Consider the following 11494-nt stretch of genomic DNA (forward strand, 5'->3'; position numbering starts at 1 on the left):
TAACATGGACATCATGCTTCGTGTACCTGGGCAGATCATTAGAGGTATTTCGTCTACAAAAACCATCGGCAAGTTAATGACTTTGTGGATATTTGTGAAAGAAAACATTCTAAGCAGACAAATAGGACTGACAGAAGATTTACAACTTGTGTTACCTAATGGTGAGGTGTTGCATGGTTCGAACATAGTAGACTTGATCCGCTTTGTTATCATGAAAGCAGGTGTTAAAAGTCACCGTCCAGTAGGATATAAAGACTTTTATAAACTTTTAAGACATTCACATGTTCCTAAACATCTCATGAAAAGCAGACAAAAGAAAGACAAAAAGAAGAAAACTGTAAATTCTTTATATTTAAAACGCAAAGCATCTGATGGTGCGCCTGGTACAGCAAAAGTAAGGGCAATCGAGCCTTTTTAATGTACATCCATCATTCTATACATATTATGTACAGGGAAATAAAAATGGATTACTGAATGACTAGTTTGTCTTGTTTATGGCAAACTCATGTTGAGTTTGGTTAGCATCTCCAGTCTCTCTTTTCCTATGTTGGAAAGCAAACCAGAATTCAAATAATCAGTGTTTTCATAACAGACGGTATGTCTGTCATGTAAGTCTAGTCTGAGTTGTGTACGTTGTTGTCGTGCTCTCTCTAAAATGTTCTGAAGAGGTATTCCACTCAGAGCTTCCTCAAAATAGAGGTCCACCTTTTCAGCACTATCCATAATCACACACTGGCGGTGAATTTGTGAGGGATGATCAATTTCACATCCATAACAATTGTCTTGACACAGTTTTGTGACACTTCTCTGGAGTTCATTCAGGTAGAGAGTTTCCAGAATAGTCTCAAACTTCCGGTGATTTTGTCTCAAGTCACGTGCACGCTCAAGAGACTTGTCTTGTGGTGGAAATTTCATGCACTTCCACAGGATATACAGTGTTTGCAGTGATAACACCTCGCTCCATTAATCATTGTAGAACTCTCTGTGCTGCTTGATAAGCTGCCATACGTGTTCTTCTTAAGGTTTGACCTTCATGCAGCGTTTCACCATTGACATTGATCAACCTGTATACATATCTCTGGATATCCATTTTGATGCTGAAAATGAACAAATGAATAAATTAATAATTAAATAAATAGATAGATCAATGAACAAATAAATATATGGTGAATGAGTAAATGAAGTACATACCTGCTGACTACTGTTTTCCTGTGAAGATGTCTTCACATACATAAGGAGTATATACAAAGTTTTAGTTCGGTGAATATCCATATGGGACGCTGTGAATAGCATCATCTAACAGATACCGCTTGTCGTCAACTGGTGTCAATGCCACTTTGCTTTGTCTCTCAGTGTACAAAGTGTTATTGTGTGATCGAATCAAATGAAAGGAACAACTGAACCTCTTCTGATCAAATAATGATTGTTTATACATATCATGTCTGAGAAATTTCTTGATGACAGATTTCTTAATGCCTTTGGCTGTCTTTTTTTCGATGACGTTTTTTTATTTTTGCATCAGGAAAAGAGTACATTTTGCTTTTTAACCCTACAAACTCTAATATGATGCTCCCACCTGCTTCATCCTTCATTTTACCAGTCACCTAGCGATGTTTATCCGAATATAACCCTTTGAGGTCATCAGGGTGCATAGTTTGAAGTGTCAAACAAATGCGAATTGAGTTTCATGAACACATAAGGATCCAAAAGGAGCTCATGTGGAGGTGCATGTACATGCATGAACAAACTGTCCGTGTCCGTCATCAAAAGTCAAGTCTTTCTGGTCCATACTGTCTTTGCATGACATCATAAAAGAAGGAGTAAATTTCATATTTGGCTAAATCCAAGATGGTGAAGCCAACTGCAATGGGCTGATCTAAATGTACGGATAATTTCTCCAACTCTACCACAGTCACGTCTTCTGAAAATATTTTGACCTGCTTGAAGTTACTTTTAGCTGCACATTTTTGAAGTTTGGACCTCTGCGTCACCAACTGAACTGTTTTATGTTTTCGTTTATTCATGCAGAACCGTCCAAACACACAATTGTTCATGAATTTATAACGATCTTTATCACATTCATCCTTGGCATTTTTGCGGTTAGCCAAATTAAGATCAATGTAAGGTTTCAACCATGCTCCTTGTCTAAATTTGAGCACTCTGTGTATTTTTGTACATATCAATCCATGTCTCAGATACAGCTGCAACGTTTTGAAGTGAACCACGTAGTGGGAACGATCTTTCAGAGTAGTGAAAAGTTTTTACCGGACGATTTCTTGGAACGTTTACGCGATGATTTTTTGGCTGGGTTAAAATGTGTTAACAGTTCCTGGTGAGCAGGTGAAAACTCATCGTAGGAGAATATCATCATGTAGGAGCCATTGGAAAAGCGGCATGAGCTTTGTGTAACTGTTTGGGGTACAACAAATCCACTTCAAGGATGTAGCCTGTATCTCCTTGTGTATCTACAGTTGTCCAGTCAATGCTGTCATACTCCTCAGAACTGATGAACTGATAGTTTCCAATGGGGAGGGGTTTTAGCATGACAGTTGCATAGAAGGAGTTAACATCAAAGTAGAGAAGAAAGGAGGTGTCTATCATAGGATCAAAATCTGATAGGTGATGATTGTTAGCAACTGCATATTTCTTGCTAATCATAGACACCCCACCACGAATGGAATTTTCAATAAAATTGTAAGTGTCAACATTCGTGAACAGATCAAGTTTTGCATCTGTGATTTTCATGGCAGCATCCAGACAGAACCCCGGCATGAAGTAATAATGACAAATGTCAAGACCATAGTCTGTCAAACACCCTGTTCTGAAAGTCTCTATGATGTCTGTTAATAGCAGCACATCAACACTCACATACAACCGAACAAAGTCGCTCATGGTTTCACAGTCAAACTCCTTCCATAATTCATGAGCAAAGGCATAGTCTTCCTGGTCAATATTTTCATCACACAAAGAACTGAAGAAGGATTCCTCGGAAGGTACACCAACCTCATTCAATTTTTCCCAGTCATCCATGTATTCATAAGGAAAGGGAAGTTTCCTTGTTAACATGTTTCCATGATGGGGAAAGTGTTCTTTCAAATAGACAAATGAATCTACACCTTTGTTCAATTGGTTTTGAGTCAGTGCATCTAATGAACTTTGCAGAAATTTGTAACTATCCAAAAAGACCAAATTGTTATCTACTGTAAGACAGAAACTGTTCTGAATTGTGAGGGATGACTGTAATGTCTCTGTCGCCAAAGTGTTGTGCTACTTCCAGTATTAAGTGAGAATCATAACGTTCAGAGTTATGAAGCATGACAACCACTTTCTTGCGTAACTGAAAATTCAGGTTACATCTATTATGCAAGACTTGTCGAAAACGTCCTGTCAGGTGGTCATGGTCTAACACTCGGTCAGTACTCAAAAGTTCTCCACACAAACCACAATGAGTAGCATTGGCGATGGTTATCTTATCTTGTTCACACAGTTCCATTGGTTTGATAGAATCCAACAAAGTCTGGATGTTATCATATTCCCTTAAAATACTTTCAATAAAATGTTCAGCCGCCTGTTCTCCTACATAGGTTTGTAAAAGGTTTAGAGTACTGCTCCTCCGTGCACACCACTTTGTAGGCATAAGCACAAGGTACATGCTTATTTAGTCGTGAACTACCTGGGTTGCTTTCTGAATGAGCAAGGACTCAAAATCAGCTATGATAACAAACTTGGCTCTTTCTGTTTTGCTTTGGGAACGTAAGCCAAACTGATACACAGCATCCTTCGGGTTAGGCATAATGACTCTTTGTGCCTTGTCATAACAGTAGTCTTTATGCTTATCCAAGCATTGTTGTGATGTATAACACCAAAGACATTTGCGACAGATGAACTGAGTGCGGTTATTACATTGCTTGTTTCTGACTAACCCACTTAAACTGGTAATGAGACAGTAATGTGTATTTGGTTTAACGTCTATGTTCATGGGTTCATATTCTTCTAACCCTAAGATTCCTTCAAAATCATCTGATTCACTTTCTTGTGAAAGCAACAACAAATCAATCTTTCTGTTTTCATCTACATCTAGCAGATTGCTGATGTACATGGGATACAAAGTATTATCTTCAAATCCATACACATTGATACTCATCTCATTGATTTCTTCAAATCGTGGAATTTGTTTTAAAGTCATGGGAAAAATAAATCCTTCTAAATTCAATCTGTTTAAATAAGGATGATAATGCGCTTCGCGTTCTTTGTTATGAGAAGCCGGAAACAGTTTTGCTAAAATGCTGTAGACAAAACAAAGGTTATCATCATTTTTGATGTTGATAATACTTTTGGATTTCTTAACAAGAGTTTGTGGGAGTGGAATATAACTTCCGCCTTTAAAAGGTTGAAACTTTACCACAGTGAGTTTCAAAAGTACAATAACGGAGATATTCAAACGAGAATGAACCCCCTCGTAATCATCCAGCGTCTGAAGCATCTTGTGCACGGCTTCAAGATACTGTTCATTTAAGTCACTTCCCTTTGTAGCTATAGTCATGGCACTTCTGAAATAAGCCTCATGGTAACTTGTACTATCATCTTCACGATTAGGTTTAACCATTCTTATATGGAGGCACAACCCCCATTTCACTGCTTTTTTCTCACGAATTTCATCCTCAATTGTATCAATAACCTGACTTTGTTCATTGATCATGAAATTCAGTGGATCCGCGCTATTCCGTCCGTCAAAGTCATAGTCTCTAACATCTCCCTGTAAGGACCGTCTCGAACATGATCGTGAGGTGTTATCGGATGGAGGAGGGGTGTTAGGTGGAGGAGAAGTTGGAGGAGGAACAGATACCGTGGCCGTTTTAGTCTTTTTCCTACGTTTACCTTTACCACCACCTGTCATGTCATGGTCAGTTTTATGTTTGTGCATTCTTAATGCTTAAGAGGTTGGGAAAGATTGATGGCATGTTTGACATATATGTTCATCAGCGACAGATGTCGCACAGTAACATGCATGCCATTGATAACTAGATTCACTGCTAAAGTGTTCAAAGCAATGCGGACATTGATGACAATAGACAACATTTTTGGAACAACTTTTGACATGGCGTTTTAAATTGTCTTTCCGATTAAAGGTTCGATGGCAATGGTTGCAGGTAAACAATGTGTTCACTTGTCCACAATGTCTCTGATGTCTTAACAAATGACATTTTTGTTTGAAACAATGACCGCAAATTTCACATTGGAAGACAGGGCATGTAGTTTGCTCAGACATTTTGTTACCCGTAGTTATTCACCTACTAAAAATTTGAATACGATCCACTATTGCATGTTTTTTCTTGAAAACTTCTACTTTGTTTATCTGAAATAATAAAAGTTATGATAGAACGTTTCTAACAATGATATGGTTTAAAATGATAAAAGAAAAAACCAATGATAAAATATTCTGATTGTTACTTACTTGTCTGTTGCTTGCACGTCCGCTGTTAGAAAAAAACAAAACGTCCTAACACTCTTAAGACAAGAATGCTTTCCGCGACTGACTCAACTCTTCTGATGGTCTGTTGAAGTGTGTTTCCAGTTGTACATAACCCTATCATTTTATTCCTCAAAAAAGAGTGCTGCATCACGGTCACTCGCTTCTTTTCTGTAAGTCGGTGTGGGTAGCTCGGTACATGTAGGCGTATTGATAAAACGTGTTTTGGAATGAAAGAGGTGTGTGTCTAGGTTCACGTTTGAAAAGTGACGTGTCAACCTTAGTCACTACTTCTTTTTCTGCAAGTCAGTGAGGTAGGTTGGTAATAGTGGCTAGCTGTGCTTGGACATGACCAGGTACTGCACATTTTGTGCTAAATCATGATGTGTTATAAATACAGCTTTCACCAGAGAACAGTTACGAAGTCTGCTCACTTCTGTCATTGCAGTTCATTCGACTTACCAAGCTGAAATCATGTCTGATTCAGTTAATGTTCAGTTTGCAGACAAACATTTTTTGTCTATCAATTTGTTTAATGGAACTGTGTACATTCACCTTACGAACTGGAATGCTAGACACCAGAGAAAGAGCATATCTATGAAATTAGATGTCTTCAATCAACTTTTGACTGATGCACCTCAGTACGTGCAACAGGCGGAAAATATTGCGCTAACGATGGATGAACTACCAGACATCCCTCCCATCCCGGAAATTGATACACCTGACGAGATTCAACATGAATCAACTACGCTACTGATGCCACCTCCTCTCACACCAACAACAACACCGGATATAGGAATGACCAGCATCCCCACTACACCAATGAAACAAACTGGGAGAGTTACTCCAATGTTTGGGAAAGCAACCACCATCAGAAGCATGCCATATGTTCGTGGTAAGTGATGCATCAGTTGATAATGTACAAATACTAAAATGCTGAAAATTATTCTTTACCGGCAAGCTGTCAAGGAAGTGAGGTAAAATATTGTATGCGTAAGCCATCAAATCAATGAAGTGATACATAACTGTACCGCAAGCTACCAACAGAGTGAAGTGTCCTAAAATATTTTATATCGTAAGCTAACAACTGAGTGAAGTGTCGTAAATTATTTGTATCGTACGCTATCAACTCGATGACGTGTTGTAACTGTACCTCAAACTATTCTGTGCTTGGAAGGTTCTTACCTTGATGTTGTAAAAAATCGCTGTTAACTTTAAGGTGCTATTTAAGTGTCCAATTCTGTCTCCTTGATTTATCTTGATATCATCGTTTTCCATCTAGTGTCTACGTGTTTACTCTCATTAGAGGAAAAATAAACTACTTATTGCTGTAGAGACGTTATCCCTCACTTTCCATTAAGTGATCTAATGTTCATTTATTTATTTTGTTTACAGGTAACAACAGCGCACAAAAGTAAATCAGAAGTGACAGACCCAACTTGTGGAGATTTCTAAAGATAATACAGTCACACCCAATGAATAAATACAAATAACATCCGTATTGTTGTTGTTATCCTTTCACCATGCTTCAAGAACACTAGAATTACGGTTTGCTTAGACGGAGTATTTTACGGACCGTATTTTACGGTGTGGTAGTTAACGTGTCTTGTAAGTGTGTCGCAGTGAGAGTTTGAATCCGATCGGAACCGTTAAGAAGATATCCCCATTTAGATTATAAGACTCTATAAGACTCTTTGACTAAGTTCTGCACAACCAGAGGGGAGGTGTACACGGAGTATATGTTTAAATGTCGTGTTCCTTGGCTGAGAGCAACAGTGTGCGTAGTCACAGGATTATTCAACCCACTCAGGATGACCCACTGCAGCCTACAAACACACGATCTTTCACGATGGTGAGACCGTATACAGCACAGTGAACACATAGGCTTGCTGCCGACAGTGACCTAGTTCTATGTTTAGCTGTATAACATCACAGTGACGCTGGTTGGGGGTAAAAACTAGGTTATACAATTAATGTTAATGTATTACTTCAAGAGTATGCTTGCAAAATATATCAGTCAGTTTGACTTGAACATACCATCACATAGACAACGTGATCAAACCAGGAGACCGAAACGCATGACTTGCACGGTTTGGGGATACCATTCCGCTCAACGCAAACAACATCAAACAAATCATTTTTTGCTTGAATGAAAGGTTAATTCGAGTTATTTCCTATTATACCATAAACATTTTGATTGACCGTTTTCAATCAACCAATGAAATACGACCCACGTACACGCGCGAGAATAATGCACGTGAAAACAGCAACAATGTAACACACATGATGTTCAAAGATCAAAGACAGTGGCGACACACAGTCTCGTGTCGGCGACAAGAAAGGAATGTGGAGTGAGGGATATTGCCCGTACACATTCTGGTTAAACACAAAAACGATTTTCATACCTTACAAACAAGAGGAAACTTTCATTAAAAAGTACGTCAATCTCCGACTTCGTCAAGATAAATGTTAAACCTCCGTGGCACAATAGGACAACACCAGAAAAATGTTTTGAAAAATTTGGAAAGAATTTTTTAAAATTTATACCAATAGTGACAACCTCACTTTACTCTTTGCCCGTTTCCAAATATTTTCCTAAATAATTATAAACGATTTCGGCAGAAAATTTATTTCAGATAATAGTTTCAAATGGTGATGTTTTTTCCGAAATTTTCAAACTCCACTCACCATCCGAATGATAAATTATATCAATACTATTCATTGCTGGTGTGTACCCTGTCGTAAGTGGGTAAGTCTGATGAGGGGCATGTGTGTGTGTGTGTGTGTGTGTGTGTGTGTGTGTGTGTGTGTGTGTGTGTGTGTGTGTGTGTGTGTGTGTGTGTGCATGCACACGTCGCGAACAATGGCTGTGTGAGTTGGGTGATCACGTGTTTCCTCGGAGAAACGTCTCGCAAGCACCATTCATATATCGTTTTAGATTACTTCACAGAATAACGACAGATATGCTGCCCATCTTAATAAGACATTATGATGCTAGTAGTACTCATTTTAAACGTACATATATTTTAAAACTTGTGCAGAATAAGTTTTAAGTTACATTAGTTAAACAATGTGTTTAGGTACGATATGGATGAGATATCGACAAAGGAACTTTAAATCTTAACACATTATAAAGTAATACGCATGATTTTATTTAAATGTTGACGGTAACCTGTTAAACATATTAACCCTAAGTTCACAGAGGTATTTTCACGCATCTTAGCAATAATAGTATATAGCAATAACTATGAAATTTATCCTACACTTTGTGAAATTTCTCGTTCTCAGTAGAAATTTTAATAGTTGTTCACACTCGCCTAGTATACGGTACACAAGATCATTATCTGAGCGGTTTATTACTCCTATCAAGATGTATAAATATGTGAATATCACCCTTTGTTCAAGACAATCTTATGAACATAATTATAAACCACCCATCAGACAGATAAAGTAATCTGTATCACATGATAGATAATACGTGATTGTGATAACATATGTGATGATCGAAGTTGATGCAAAGTACTTGCGTTAGGGTTCTACAGCTTTTCAACAGATCACTAATCACGCGGCTTAAAATTTATTGTTAGCAACAAAATCTCCTCAGTTTGCTAGTGAACTCACTATCGCATATGTATATAAAGACAATGTACGTTCCAAACGAATACAATTCTCGTTTTAGCCTAACTGCTATAATTCTATCTAACGACCTATCACTTGATACAGCACTCACATAAGAACAAATTTCAATAAGAGTGGAAACATTGAGGATACCTGTACATGATAGTCCTTTTGATGAGGTAAAGTGCACAAAATGATTAAACAAAAAGAGATAGAGTACTGAAACATCTACTCTATATAAATAATGAATATACTCACCTTCTATAAGTTATCTTTAAATTCTGTCTTTGAACCGGTGGAACTCCACAATAGCATCGGCTTTAATCAGATATTCAACAATAGTTTTCTATGTCATCGATATCCAATATGACAACAGAGCTAGTGTCTGTCTTTTGAATGGAGAGTGATTCAAACAGTCGATCGAAAGTGAAATGAAAGTTTTTATAACAATATTTATGACTCAACAAACAACACGTGGTTACGTTGTATGTCTTAGATTTAAAATTTCTAGCTTCTCGGAAAAAGTCGATAAATAACGCTTTTAATTTGGCAACTGTTTCAAAATCTAAAATAAAATCCGATGCGTTATTATTATTTCCAATTTTAAGTTCGTACTCTGTTTTTGTAGCATTAAATGTAACGCGAACACCCATTACATGAAATATTCCAACTAAATCCGTTGCGTACAGTGGTGCGCTTTAAGATGTAAACGAATTTTGCAAACCCTTAAATATGTTAAAAGCTATTGATGATGTGGCACGTATGCATACTTAAAACGAACTGTCGCGGTACTCAACAAATTCTTTTCATCACCAATTCTACTGAAACGTAACAGGAGGGTCTTGTGCATCTCAGTTCTATAGACAGTAATACAAAGCGAACCATCTTGACCAACAGATCAAGCTACTTTGTCAGCACTTTGACACAAGAGGATAATGAGAAAACTGGTGCATGAACGTGATACAGCGTTTCTCTTGCTGATGATAATAAGCAGTGAATTTCAGTGCACGAAATTACTACCACGAGATGGAGTCGATGGACTAGAGCGTGCATGTGTTCTTGAAACAAAATCGCTAGATGTTTGAGTCTATTCTGGAAACTCGCCCCAGCCAAGAACAAACCGAGAAACTTTAACACCTCGCGAGTTTCAATTCGTCTCTCATTTCAATTCACCACCACCTGTGTAGATGTTATCCGCCCGCGAGTGATAGGACAATAACGGCTATGGGTGCCTGATAGAAGTCTAACAATGACAAAGGTTAACCTTGGGTTTTAGATATATAACGAGATAATTCTGTGTGTCAGTCCTCTCATTGTATGATTTGTTGATCTTGGTAAGAGGATTGAACTCAGATAATTATTCAGATGAAGACGAAGTTAGTCAAGTCTTGTCAGTCATCAAATAACACGCCGACACCACCTAGACACCGCCTATGCATCCACTTTCAACATTTACCCCTGAGAATCATCCAGTCACGCTGTCCTTTCATAGCTGTTCCATATATACAGTACACCATGCATTGAGTATCATCCAGTCACGCCACCCTTTCTTAACTGTTCCAATTGTTGTGACACTAAGCAAACCGTAATTCAAATATAGCGGGAAACATCCATTCATGATAAATAATTTTCTCATTAAAATCAATCATTAACTTCTTAATGAAGAAGACATTGTGTATCACTACGCTTAATGAAGCTGGGTGTGGGATTACTAGCACATTACTGTATTGTGAGACTATTTTAGGATGAAATGTGGGATGAGGGATGTGGGATGTCACCCTTTCTTAACTGTTCTATATGAAGCTGGTGTGGGATTACTAGCTCATTACTGTATTGTGAGACTATTTTAGGAAGAAATGTGGGACGTGGGATGTCACCCTTTCTTAACTGTTCTATATGAAGCTGGTGTGGGATTACTAGCTCATTACTGTATGGTAAGACTATTTTAGGAAGAAATGTTGGGTGAGGGATGTCACCTTTTCTTAACTGTTCTATATGAAGCTGGTGTGGGATTACTAGCACATTACTGTATGGTGAGACTATTCTAGGAAGAAATGTGGGATGTGGGATGTGGGATGTCACCCTTTCTTAACTGTTCTATATGAAGCTGGTGTGGGATTACTAGCTCATTACTGTATTGTGAGACTATTTTAGGAAGAAATGTGGGGTGAGGGATGTCACCCTTTCTTAACTGTTCTATATGAAGCTGGTGTGGGATTACTAGCTAATTACTGTATTGTGAGACTATTTTAGGAAGAAATGTGGGATGAGGGATGTCACCCTTTCTTAACTGTTCTATATGAAGCTGGTGTGGGATTACTAGCTCATTACTGTATGGTAAGACTATTTTAGGAAGAAATGTGGGGTGAGAGATGTCACCCTTTCTTAACTGTTCTATATGAAGCT

The 11494-nt window shown here is 38.0% G+C and overlaps 1 long non-coding RNA gene across 1 annotated transcript; it reads left to right on the forward strand.

Moving 5' to 3' along the window:
• Positions 1 to 6258: 6258 nt before the first annotated feature.
• On the forward strand, positions 6259 to 6967 carry LOC124284320. The gene is made up of 2 exons (XR_006900529.1): positions 6259 to 6365; positions 6866 to 6967. It is a non-coding gene; the product is annotated as an uncharacterized LOC124284320 (long non-coding RNA).
• Positions 6968 to 11494: the final 4527 nt, after the last annotated feature.

This window comes from Haliotis rubra, unplaced genomic scaffold (genome assembly GCF_003918875.1).
Source record: "Haliotis rubra isolate DU_JTF1 unplaced genomic scaffold, ASM391887v1 Scf334, whole genome shotgun sequence".
NCBI classification, from domain to species: Eukaryota; Metazoa; Mollusca; class Gastropoda; order Lepetellida; family Haliotidae; genus Haliotis; species Haliotis rubra.